This window comes from Vulpes lagopus, chromosome 3 (genome assembly GCF_018345385.1).
Source record: "Vulpes lagopus strain Blue_001 chromosome 3, ASM1834538v1, whole genome shotgun sequence".
NCBI classification, from domain to species: Eukaryota; Metazoa; Chordata; class Mammalia; order Carnivora; family Canidae; genus Vulpes; species Vulpes lagopus.
The window spans coordinates 140,554,014-140,567,046 of record NC_054826.1 but is presented as its reverse complement, the minus strand read 5'-3'; the positions used below and the strand labels follow the sequence as shown (position 1 = coordinate 140,567,046).

At 39.9% G+C, this 13,033-nt stretch overlaps 1 long non-coding RNA gene across 1 annotated transcript; it reads left to right on the top strand.

Annotated features, from left to right (window-relative positions):
- The first annotated feature begins 550 nt into the window (after window positions 1-550).
- LOC121486190 lies at window positions 551-12,799 on the top strand. The gene is made up of 3 exons (XR_005986565.1): window positions 551-643; window positions 6,041-6,158; window positions 12,535-12,799. It is a non-coding gene; the product is annotated as an uncharacterized LOC121486190 (long non-coding RNA).
- The last annotated feature ends 234 nt before the right edge of the window (window positions 12,800-13,033 follow it).

Genomic DNA, 13,033 nt, shown 5'->3' with positions numbered 1-13,033 from the left:
TGGGGGCGCGAGCCCCAACCCAGGTGCGCCCGCAGCCCCGCGGGGACCCCGCGGCCTCCCCGGGCCGGGCCGGCCCGCGCCTCGCAGCCTCGGAGCGCGAGGTGCGGGGCCGGGGGGGAGGGGTCGCCGCCCGTCTCGCCCCAGCCCCCCCCCCTCGCCGCGCCCGAGCGCTCCCGGGCCCTCCGGCGCCCCCGGCTCGCCCCCCGCGCCCCGGGACTCGGGAGCCGCAGCCGGGAGGGGAGGTGGCTCGGACCCCGCTGCGGGAGCCCCTCGGCCTCTCCGGGACTTGCCAGGTCCCGGGCAGCTCCGAGGAGGCTCCGCCAGCTTCCGGGGCCCCCTGCGCGGCTCAGCTCCTCGGGCGCCTCCCGAGCCCTCGCGCCCCCCGCGCCCCCAGGCCCCCAGCCTCCCCCGGCCGCGGCCCCGCCGGCCGAGCCCGCAGACCCGCGGCCGCGCGGTGGAAGGCGGCGCGAAGGAGCCCCCTGCTGGCCGCCCGCCGCAGGCGCCGCCGCCCGCTCCCGGCCTCCGCCCGCCGCCGCCGCCCCGCCCCGCCCCGCCGCCCCCGGCGCCCCGCGCTGGGCGTGTCCAAGGAACAGAAAACAAAACAAAGCGCCCAAAGCCACTCTCACCTGTCGCCTGCTCCGAGGTAAGTGTGAGTCCAGCCTTTCCCGCCGCCCCCTCTGCCCCTCCTCCGGGCTGAGGTCTGGGGGAGACAAAGGGGCCGCCCCCCCCCCCCCCAAAAAAAAAGGAAATCATGGCTGCTTCGGAAAGCACGTTCTGCAAGCATGAGGATCGGACACACACGCACACGCACACACACACCCCGCGGAAGCAAGCCCACACTTACCAGTCCGGAAGAGGGCTACCGCTGTGCACGTTTCTGGAAGCGTTTCATGAGCTGCTGGAGGAAGTGTTTACTAGTATCTCAGGTGGTGGAGGCAGCAGCAGCACCTCTGTGGGTCGCAGAGGGGGGAGAAGGGGAAGGAGAATGCCCCGCAGCCCGCAGTTGAATCCTCCCTCCCTCCCGCCTCGAGCCCCAGCAGGGCCAGAAAAGTTTTCATCCCACCGAGAAGGGACCGAGACAGAGGCCGCAGCCGTCCCTGCGGGATGGGGGACTGTGCCTGCGCCCTGCTCGCGTTCTGCACCAGGCCACCAGGCCACGGGGCCAGAGATTGTTTTATTTATCTGGGCAGTTTGTGAGTTAGTTCTGTTTGGCTTTTTGAAATTAGCTTAACCTTGAAGTAGGCTGTGTGCTTGAGTGGCAGGTTTTTCTGGGCTTAGGTAAAGGTTATTAGAAATCACAATGTTTCATTCTATTCAGGCAACCTTGAGTTAGAGATGGGCATAATATCTTATTATTATTGTGACTTTCAGTAATGTCTGTTGCCTCTGGATGTTTACTCTCTTTGGAGAAGGAGCATAGCTAAAAAAAAAAAAAAACATTATATAAGTCTAGGCATATAATAACTATAGGTCCAATAAAGGATCAGTACTATTTGCTTCTATTTTCTTCATACACTCATTCTGAAGAAAGAAGCTAAAGGATTTTGACTGTCCCGGAGACTATAGTAAGATCTAGGAGAATCTTTTAAAGTGATGTCTGTCTTCTTATTCTGTATTTTCAGATGGATGACAATATTTGACCTCTTAATTCCTGAAAGGAAAGGAATGAGGCTGTTACGGAGTGAGATCTGATATCTCTCTTTTGTATCCACCAATCCAGGAGATCTGAGCAGGTCATGGAGAGTTTGAACTCTTCCCAAGATAACAATAGCAGCTATAATAATTAAAAACTAGTATGTACTGCAGCCTTCACCTTCATTATCTCAATTAAGTCTCCCTGAAGTTCTGTGGATCACGTAATGATAAAGTTTCTCATTTTACAGAATAGAAAAGTAAGGCTTAGAAGGTTTATGTAACTTGACCAAGGTGACAACAGGTGGTAAACGGAAGAGCAAGGATCTGAACCCAGGCAGTAGAAGAGTTTTGTCCTGAGAAATCATGCTTATTGTATTGAATTCAGGCTGGCAACCAAACTAATACTTTAGGTCTGAGTTTTAGTCAGAAATAGAAAAGCAAATAGAAAAGATCATCTTTTCTGAAAAGAGAACATTTGATAAAAGGCAAGTATTTGTTCTGAAAAATGCCTTTCCTATCCCCATTTCACAGATGACAGAACCGGGAGAATGAATGGACTGAACTACCATAGGGAGGTGCACAGCCAGGTCTTAGAACCAGGTTTTCCTGATTCCAGCTCTTGTATTCATCCTACTTAACTACAGTGCCCAAACACAGAAAGATTCTTGCTTTTTGTTTTGTTTTGTTTTGTTTTTCTGAAATGCTAAACAGTAAATCATTAACAGCTCAGAGCCCATATTTCTCAGTGAGGAAGCTTTCTTTCACGTTAATTGTGAATACCTTTTTATACTGAAAGGATGCAAATGTTGAAATAGTGCTATTCTCAGTGGTGAATTAAATGACATAAAAATGGCAAAAGACTAAAATAACTACATCAGCTTTACTTGAAAAGCAGTTAAGAAGATATCTGAAAGGCCTGTCTCAGTACAGTTTTAGTGTTCTCCACCCCCAAGACCTATCCCACCCTACCTTATCCACATTACATTTCTGCTAGCTTTTGTTCATAAAAGACTTTAGCACTTATAAGGTTTTGGTGCTTTTCATCTCCATTCATATATTTCTTCTTTGCTCTGTGAATGGTTACAGTAAAAATGTCAAAACAACTCTCTGGAGTGACCACTTCAATGGACAAAGAATTATATTAATTGGCAAGAGATATTTGACTGGCATCCGCATTTTAACACGTACTTACAATGCGCTGAAGTATACTGTGTAGAATTGATTTACTCTGTGTTGTAAAGTTAGTGCAGGTACAGAATGTGCTTCATAAAATGGTCTTAAGGTTCCTCCATTTTCAGTTGGGCTCAAAGTATCAGCAAAAGCCAGATGAACTGCCTTAAGTCACCGATTGGACTGCAGCCCGTATGCCTCAGCTTTCTCAGTCATTTGTGTGCAGATTATTTGGCCACATGGCCTCCTGTCATGTTGGAGATCTGTGATTTTTCCAAAGGTTTAATTTAGTTGAATATGATTGTTAATGTCAAGTTGGGATTTTTCTCCCTCCCACCTCTCATTAAAACTCTTAGAATCCATATCAGTTTGGAACTAGTATGTTATATAATGAAGTTTGCTTGTCTGTGTGAATTTGTTGTTTTTTTTTTTTTTAAAGACTTTATTATTATTTTTTTCATTCATGAGAGACACAGAGAGAGAGAGAGTCAGAGACAGGAAGAGACACTCAGAGACAGTCAGAGACAGGAAGAGGGAGAAGCAGGCTCCCTGCAGGGAGCCTGATGCGGAACTCAATCCCAGTACTCCGGGATTAAGACCTGAGCCAAAGGCTGATGCTCAACCACTGAGCTACTCAGGCGTCCCGCTGTGTGAATTTGTATTTTCACAGATTTTTAGACTTGAAGGGCTTTTTGAAACTGCCTAGACTAATCCTTTTATTTTACTGATGGGTACATGGATAGTCTTAAGGGGTAATATAGAATTCTCAAGGTCACCCATCTAGTTAGGGGGAGAATGAGAATTGGAACCCAGACTTTCTGTATTTAAACTCTAAGACCAATGCATTCCCTCAACATCATGTTCCTTCTTTATTTGATTGTCAGAGATTCAGTCACCCATTCGACAACCAGTTATTGCCATGAACTTGGCATCTGTCCTAGGCATTAGGATTTCAATAAAGGGAAAAGAAAAACAGTCCAGGAAAAGGCCTTAATTTTTTGAAATTTATAATCTAGTGGTAGACAAAATCAAATACTGACGTTAAAATGGTTATAAAGACATTTTATAAAGATATTTTTCTTAAAAATACCTTTAATGTGTTATACTGTACAAGGCAGACAAAAACAGGCTAGTTCTCCATTTCCTGTTAAAGAAATTTGGGGTAACACTTAATGTTAAGTAGAGAAATCATTGGTGGTATAGCAACATAGCATATCAACATAGCAAACAGTAGCCAGGTAAGCAGGGCCTTCTTGGGTGATCCATTCAATGATTAAGGGTAACTGTGTCCTAGAGTCTTTTCGTGATTTGGAGTTAAATACCTGTAAGAAGACATAGACTCAAGCAGGGATAAAGCTGGGATAAATAAATAATAGAGATCAAAGAGGAAATTATTCAACAAGATGTTTTTAAAAAGGCACATTTTCAAATGTATATTAGATTGTCCCAGCAGATGAACCCAAAGGCCAAGAGAGCACTAGCATGAGTGTTTAAGGCAGAAGCCTCAAGATCTATTATAATTGGTTTTTGTGATTACTCAACATTCCCCTTCTAGAATATGATACATAGTAGTCCCCTCTTCCTCACTATGGAATAATGGGAAGGCAAAGGTTAAAAAAAAAAGTTCAATCCTGTAGAATCCTGGGTTTCACTGTTGAGATTCATCAACAATATTTTTCAGAAAATAGAAGTGGCCATTACAAACAAAACACACCCTGGACATTGAAAAGAAAACCTTACCAAGTGATTAGGGTGCAGCAACTTCCTAAAATCCCTCCCTTGGGGATCCCTGGGTGGCTCAGTGGTTTCGTGCCTGCCTTTGGCCAGGGGCGCGATCCTGGAGTCCCTGGGATCGAGTCCCGCGTCGGGCTCCCTGCGTGGAGCCTGCTTCTCCCTCTGCCTGTGTCTCTGCCTCTCTCTTTCGCTATGTCTATCATAAACAAATAAAAATAAATCTTTAAAAAAAATAAAAAATAAATAAAATCCCCTCCCTTGCTGCCTCTCCCACCTGGATTTTAAGCTTGTCAAAGTTTGAACAATGAGGCTCAAAGGCCAGTTGTCTTATTATTCACATATACCACTAGTGAGGGGCTTTTTTTTTTTTTTTAATCTTTTTTAAGAAGGTTTGTACTATATTTGACTTTGAAATGAAATGAAGTTCCCTCTTGGCAGATATACAGAATGAAATTTTTAGTTAATTAAGGGATGGGGAACAGGGCAGGGAGAGAGGAGTGTTTTGTCTGATAATGAAAGGGAGAAAAGTGTGATTTACCCATTTAAGTTTCTTTTGTGCTCTTTCCTGTCAATTTAGTTTGTATGTTCTGAGTTCCCATAAAGCAGTAATATAATACATCAGTTGCAATATAGTTAATAATATAGCATAATGGTATAGTATACTAATAATGTAATATCATTTGGGTCTTCTGTATGTTAGTCACGTGATAGGCCAGACTGGCTGACATGAACTATTGGATGGCTGTTCATAATTGAGGCCTACCAAATCCGATTCGCTATATTGGGAACTGATGAGAAACTCTTGCAGAATTTCTCTTTCATCTTGCCTGGGTGTCACGTGTTAGTAATGTTAAAAAAGAGACAACAGGCCCACAATGAAGTCATTTGTACTAAGCCCCAAATCCGCAAACCAAGACTTAATACCTATCCTGATTGCAGTTTCATCCTCTCCCAAGAATGTAACTTTTAACCACTTGGTCTGGAATTACCTGGTCAGAGCCAGTGAGGTGATCTGTCTGACAGACTCCTTCCATCCCCCATAGGAAGGTTCACCTGAAACAATCCATTATATGCTAGAATTTCTTTTCTTTTCTTTCTCTTTTCTTTCCTTTCCCCCTTTCCCCTTCTGGGTATAAAGCCTTCCATTTTGCATAGCTCCCTTTCTGCTTGCTAGATGAGATTCGGTCCAGTTCAGGAATTGTTGAATGAAGCCAAGTAGATCTTCAAATTTACTTTGTTCTTTAACAGTACCAAACAAGGATATGATTGGGTTGGATCCTCAGGAGAGTCACTGATCCATTTCATGCCTCCAAGTATAACTGAAACCAAAGTACAACCACACCAAGTGTTGCATTGTAGAAAAATGGTCAGATGAAAAAAAAAAAAGAAAGAAAGAAAAATGGTCAGATGGTTATCTCTACTACCTGAATTACTGAGATGAGAAGTTCTCAGTAAAGAAATCTGAATCTCCTTCAGTTTTTTTTTTTTTTTTTGACTGCAGGCCAGATGAAGAAGCAGTAGCATATTCTCCTCCATAATCACTGAAAAAAAAAAATAGCAAATCTTAAATAAAGGAAAATGTGAGACCTGAAATCTTTTTGATCTGCTTTATGATCCAGGTGAGTTTATGGAACAGTTATGCTGGAGCTCCCAAACGACTTAAGGTTTTTTTTCTGGAGGGGTGGAAAGGTCTTTTAGAACTATACAGCTTTTAGAGCCTACTGTCTGTGGAAGGAAAGCCAGCAGGACCAAAAAAAAAGAGAAAGGGAAGTGAAGGGAAGGAAGGAAGGGAAGGATGGAAGGAAAGAAGGAGAGGAAGGGAAAAACATCTTTTTTGAAATGGAGGCTGAGTGACAAGAGGAACTTTTAGCCGTCAGGTTTATTTTCTCTTCTCTTAGGTATATAAAAATATTGTTTTCAAAATCTATACTTAGCTAGGCATTAAACTCTAGGAATAATCTGTTTATAGAAAATAAAGCCATTTCTATTTGAAAACAAATAGAAAAAATAATTATTTTTCCCCAAATGTGTACCCTTTTAATTGATCAAATGCATCCAAGAAATTCTGCCGGCAATTTGAACACTCTGTAGGTGTTGTTGCTGCTCTAAATTTGTCTGCAAGAGGAATTGTAAATGGTATTTACCTTTTAATTAAACAAAGCATCTTGCAAATTAAACACATGTTCTTGCACATCAAAATTTAGTTAACATCCTTTTCATTGTTCATCCTGCTGACACTCTGACAGCATCACGAGTCCACACACAATATAGAATCACGCTGCTTCCCCCTCCCCTGCACTTTGCATTCCTCAGAGTAGATGATATCACATGCTAGAGTACACTCTGTAACTGACTTCTAATAACTGAGCAGCTTTCCCCCTTTCATATACTTAATATTGTGTAAAATATGGGGCTGCATTGGTGTGTCCAGAACCTGGAAAGCTTTGGACACTGATCTGACATATGTCTTATAATCTTACACTGGAAATTTGACAGTGAATGACGGAACACCTTAGAGGAATATAAGAAGATGATAAAGGCAGAAGCACTGCACATGAATGCAGAGTCTGGTTTCTAATAGCTACATACTTTTTTACATGCATACCAGTAATTTGACATTTATAATTCACTGTGGAGCTGAATTTCTGTCATTTTCTTACTGTCAAGTTCTCCACATTTTGAAATAAATGTCCCTTCTAATTATTATATGAATTTGAACTCCAACATTCAATTTTTTCCCCTGTCCCTTATAATGGAGTACTACATTTGGCTGAAGTCTGATTTGCAAGACCATTTAGGAAATGTGATCATTCCACATTGTATTCCCACAAACTATACAGGGGAGACCCTTTCTTGATTGTACTCTGCCTAACTTGTGAAAGTATGATTTAAAACTCATCCATCGGTACTATTTCCAAGAAAATAAGGTTATTAATGGAAGAATAAAACAGATAATTAGGATATAGTCTTAACGGAACCAAAATCAGAGAGAGGTTTTTCAATAAAGGAAAATTGTAGTTAACAACTGTCACTCAGTTGTACCGGTGCTCATTAATCTCTTTTATTTCTGTTTATTTATGGTTTATATAATTGAAATAAAGTCATTTGCTTAGAATATTGCCAAAGGAAAAACGCATTCTTCTTCGAAAAGAGGCATCTCAGATAAAAATTAAATAAATTCCAGGTTGAGATGAGATATTCCTTTAGCATTATGGCACCTCCAAGATTTTCCTTTTTTTTTTTTTTTTAAGATTTTATTTATTTATTCATGAGAGACACAGAGAGAGAGGCAGAGACACAGGCAGAGGGAGAAGCAGGCTCCTCACAGGGAGCCTGACGTGGGACTCGATGCCGAGACTCCAGGATCACGCCCTGGGCTGAAGGCAGGCACTAAACTGTTGAGGCACCCAGGGATCCCCAAATTTTCCTTTTTTGAAGTTAAGGGTTTATTTTTACTTCCAGTGTTTAGTTTTAGGGTTCAGGCAACTAGTATGTTGAAGAGATGCTACTCAGGTAAGAAATTGCTTTGAGGCACAGAAATGATTGGTGTGGATATGAGTGGAGGAGACGGTGAGTGGTTCCTTAGTGTCATCATAAAAAGCTTCTGCTCCAAGGAGTACACTACCATCTTGCTTTGTCTTAACCACGCTTTAAAATACAGAAGTAAATCATGAAAGAAGGATGTGAAAGTACAGAATTTATGTTTTAAATGGTGTTTATAAAAGTATTGATAGTACAGTGCTTATTTGTTGATTAAAATAAGCCTGGGGATCCCTGGGTGGCTCAGCGGTTTAGCTCCTGCCTTTGGCCCAGGGCGCGATCCTGGAGTCCCGGAATCCAGTCCTGCGTCAGGCTCCCGGCATGGGGCCTCCTTCTCCCTGCTCCTGTGTCTCTGCCTCTCTCTCTCTCTCTCTCTCTCTCTCTCTATGTCTATGTCTATCATAAATAAATAAATAAATAAATAAATAAATCTTTTTAAGAAAAACTTTCTAAAAAAATAAGCCTTCACACACATAAATATAAAATATTCTTTCTTGATCTCAAGGAAATGAATAGAATGTGAATGCTGAATACACTCAAATAGGACTTAAAATAACCAAATTCAGACAATTCCCTAGATTCAGACAAGATAAAAGATTAAGGACTTTGTGTGTGGGGGGTGGTGCCTGTGTGGCTCAGTCTATTGAGCTTCTGACTCTTGATTTCAGCTCAGGTGCTGATTTCAGAGTTACAAAGTCAAGCCCCATGGCCGGATCTTAGCTCAGCATGCAGTCTGCTGGAGATTCTCTCTCTCTCTCTTCGCACTTCCCCTTTGTCCCTTCCCCTACATGCATACATGTGTGCTCTCTCTCTAAAATAAATAAATAAATAAATAAATAAATAAATAAATAAATAAATAAATACATCTTTTTAAAAATTTAAAGAAAAAAGACTAGACTTTGGCTAGTGACAAAGTTTTAAAATATTATCGGCTTTTAAACCAGCACAACTTCTGTCCCCTTGTTTAAACATTTCACAATTTAACTGAATACAATTTTCCAACTACAAAGAAAATCTATGCCAGCCAACAAGTTTCAGAAATATTGATTGGAACTTTCACTGATGTGTAAAATGTGCTTGACTATAGACGTAGATTTTCTGTCTGAAAAAAAATTTTTTTTAAGTTTCATATTGATCCTTTTGCCATTTGGTTTTCACTAGGCTTATGAAAGATAAAACATTGATTTAACTCTTCATAGAGCCATTCAATATGTAATAATTTTTACAAGTGATATATAAGTGTTCTTTCGTTTAGACTAATTTTTATAATGTATTATAATGTGCTCCCATTTTATCAATTTCCAAAAAGATAAATGAGTATTTTAAAAAAATGAGCAGTGCCTTCATGAATGCTGACAAAATGGCCAGTGTTTCTTCAGTTCTTGCTAAGTGCCAGGTATTGTGCTGGATACATGACACATCCTATTGCCTTTTATAGCAACCCTGTCCCCATCTGAGGGGATGGAGACTTTAGGAGACTGAACGGCTTGTTCAGGGTCACCCATCCACTAAAAAGTGGAACGTGGTCTCAAACCAAATTTTGACCTATAGGCAAGGCCCTTACATTGCTATGTGGCTACTCACAAGTCTCATTTACTGAACACTTACCATGTCCCAGGCACTGTACTTAGTAATTTACAGGCTATAAAGTGTATCTTCTTTAGCACAAATCTAAATCATAGATCTTGGTTTGACTAGAAAGGTACTTTCGGTACTTTCGGGTTTCGGCTAAGTATGAAAGTGATAGGGTATATGGGTGGGGTCAGCCTAAACCAAAACTGTAAAGTGGGGTGACTTTGATGCCGTTTCCTTTTCACTTTCTTTTTTTTTTTTTTTTTTTTCCTTTTCACTTTCATACCTTCTCCAAGTTTGCTTTTCATTACTGTAGAACAAAGTTTCAGAAGAAGGCACTCCTGCCAAAATTTGAATTTGATTAAGGGCATCTAGAAAAGTAAGTGGGAATCAAGATATAAAGAAATTCATTGATATGTGTATTTATTCACTCATTCATTTTAAGGTATGAAAAGGTTGTGAGGACTAGAAAATGTCCTAGAAATCATACAGCTCAAGGGTAGGAAGCTGGAGGTCCTCCATGTAGGGTCCACAATGTGGTTTCTCCCCTGATATATTTTATTTTGAAAGATGAAAAATGGGATCCTTGAATGGGACATAGATTGTCCAGTACATCATGGCCCCGCACCCCCATTACTATACTCTGATCCTTGTTCCACACATTGTCTTACTTGGTTCCTCAAATCATTTTAAGTTTATGACTACAGATAGTCAAACAGAATTTTTTGCATATGTGAGGGATGAATCCAAATAAGTTTTATTTCTTTCCCAAGATCAGTATCATCCTTTTCTTTCCAACACTTAGGACGGTGCTTGTTGCGACATAGGAAGCTCAGTATTTTGAATGAATGAGTGAATGAATGAATGAATGAATGTGACAGAATTGAGACTGTAACCCAAGTAGCCACATTCCTAAACCATGGTTGTGACTTAGCACCTAATTCTCAGGAGGAATAAGTTAACGTCCTTACTTTCGTGTGCAGCAAATATGGCTCTTTTAGTACATGATTTTTCTTTTTCTGCCTAAATCAAATGAGGCCTAAACTAAAAGCAATTCAGCCAAAGGATATTCATTCAAAGGTTGGTTTCGAATTGAAATCATGTAAACACAGCGACTAAATGTACAATACTTTCCAGAAGACCCAGAAAATCACATTTGCTTCCAATAAAGTCATTATTATTGATGTAGTGCACTATCTTCATCCCTGTGAGTGAAAGGGACAAAGAAGTATGAGACAAAGTGAGTATTTTTTCCAGGCTTCTCAAGAATGGTTTAGAAGCCTGGAGAAACCTTTGGATTGAATCTATTTTATATCCAAACATGCAGAAGAAAAAAAAAAATAACGGTCATTTATCTATCTCTGTGATTAATCTATACTATACAGGTGTTGGTATAGTATAGATTAATCACATAATCTATATGTGATTAATCGATATGTGATTAATCTATATGTGATAATCTATACTATACCAACACCTGTATAGTATAGATTAATCACATAATCTTTTCCTAAACAGCCTAAACAGCCTAGGAACAGTTTAGGAAAAAATTGATTTCTTTATTCTTCTTTCATTTGTATATTTAGTGTGAACAGAGCTTTGGGCTGATTCTTCTATCGTTGTTACAGTGTGCCAGCCGTATGACTGCTCTGCAGAAACTTGGGTGTCCATTAAGGATCATTGTACTAAGTAAAAGAAAAGTTACAACTTTTGGTCAGGAATGAGTTTTTAAAGCAGTAACCATGTTGCCACAAGTATGAGAGAGATATACTAGTTGGATGTACAAAATCAAGGCAGGATATGACATCTGATGTTGAACTGAGATCAGGTCCTTATCTTCCATGTAACCACCTGCATGACCATCACATTACCGTTACGTACTGCTTTAAAGCTTTCAATGCTCTGTATCTCCTAAAGGACAAATTTTGAAGTCCTGAGCATGTCAGTCAAGGCTCATTGTGATGGATGCTCAGTAATTTTTTTTTCCAATGAGGTCATGAATATTTGCTGCCATACATTGTGTCCTGCGTTCACCCACGAATTCTCAAAGGTCTATTAGCCTTTATTTTATTTTATTTTATTTTATTTTATTTTATTTTATTTTATTTATTTTATTTATTTTATTTTATTTTATTTTATTATTTTATTTTATTTTTTTTCTGACTGCAAGACTTTTTCCAACATGCCCACAGCCTCACCTCATCTATGAAACTATTACTATCACTGTTCTTGGGCATTCTCTGCAATGTTTGGGGCAATCACTCTCTCCTCTGCTTTTCTCTACTGCTATTATGTCATATATCACACTTTACCTATTTAATAGCTATGATGTACATGCCTGCATTAGCCATATTATAGACCTTAGGTACATACGTATGCTACCTATGTTATAGCTTGTAGTTACATACTTGTTCCCTAAAAAATGTAAGCTGTATGAGGAAGGGATCATATATTCTGTAATCATTGATTTCCGTAGTAGATTTTCAGTTGGGTCAATCAGTCAACTACCCACATTGGACTACTTGTAGGGGGAAAAAGAAAGCAAGAAAGAAAAGAAAGAAAAAAGAAGCTGAGAGGAAGTGGTGGTATCTTTATAGATTCGTCCATAGCTGTACCAATTTTTTTTTTTTTTGCTTTTTTGAGTGTGACTATAAAATAGGAAGTTTTGTTTTTTCCTATTTTTTAATTCTTTTCCTTAGTTTTTTAAACTACGAAATTTATGTAGCAAATATCATTTCCTCTTCCAAGGTGATCGATCATATTCAGTTTATTCATGCTGGTATTGTTAAAACAGTTCTTTAGGTTATCTTTTCTGGAATTGTTTTAAAAGTCAGTTTCATTACTTTCTTTTTTTTAATTTAAAACTTTTTTTTTTTTTTCCAGAGAGAGAATGTGTGGCACTCCTGGTGGTGAGAGGGGCACAGGGAGAGGAAGACAGAAAATCCCAGGCAGGTTCCACTCCCGGTGCAGAGCCAGACAGAGGACTAAATCTCTCGACCCCAAGATCATGACCTACGATGAAATCAAGAGTTGGATGCCTAACCAACTGATCCACCCAGGTGCCCCAGTCTCATTACTTTGTTGCCAGCCTTTACTTTTGGTCTCATTTTGGTTCATTAAAAAAATTTAACTCAGTTCAAAATTTGAAGATTTGCAGCAACTGAAATATAATCCTGAATGCCAAACAAGGGTTGTTGGCTAAAAAAAAAAAACCCAATAGTGTAACAATCCTTAGAAGAATTCTATACAATTATTAAAATAATGCTTTTATGTAGGAAATTAGAAATTTATTGTGTAAAAAATGTTCATTACCTTTTTATTTTTTTTACTAGTGGTTTTTCTCTTTTTGTTTTTTAAAAGTCAAGAATTTGAGAAAACATTG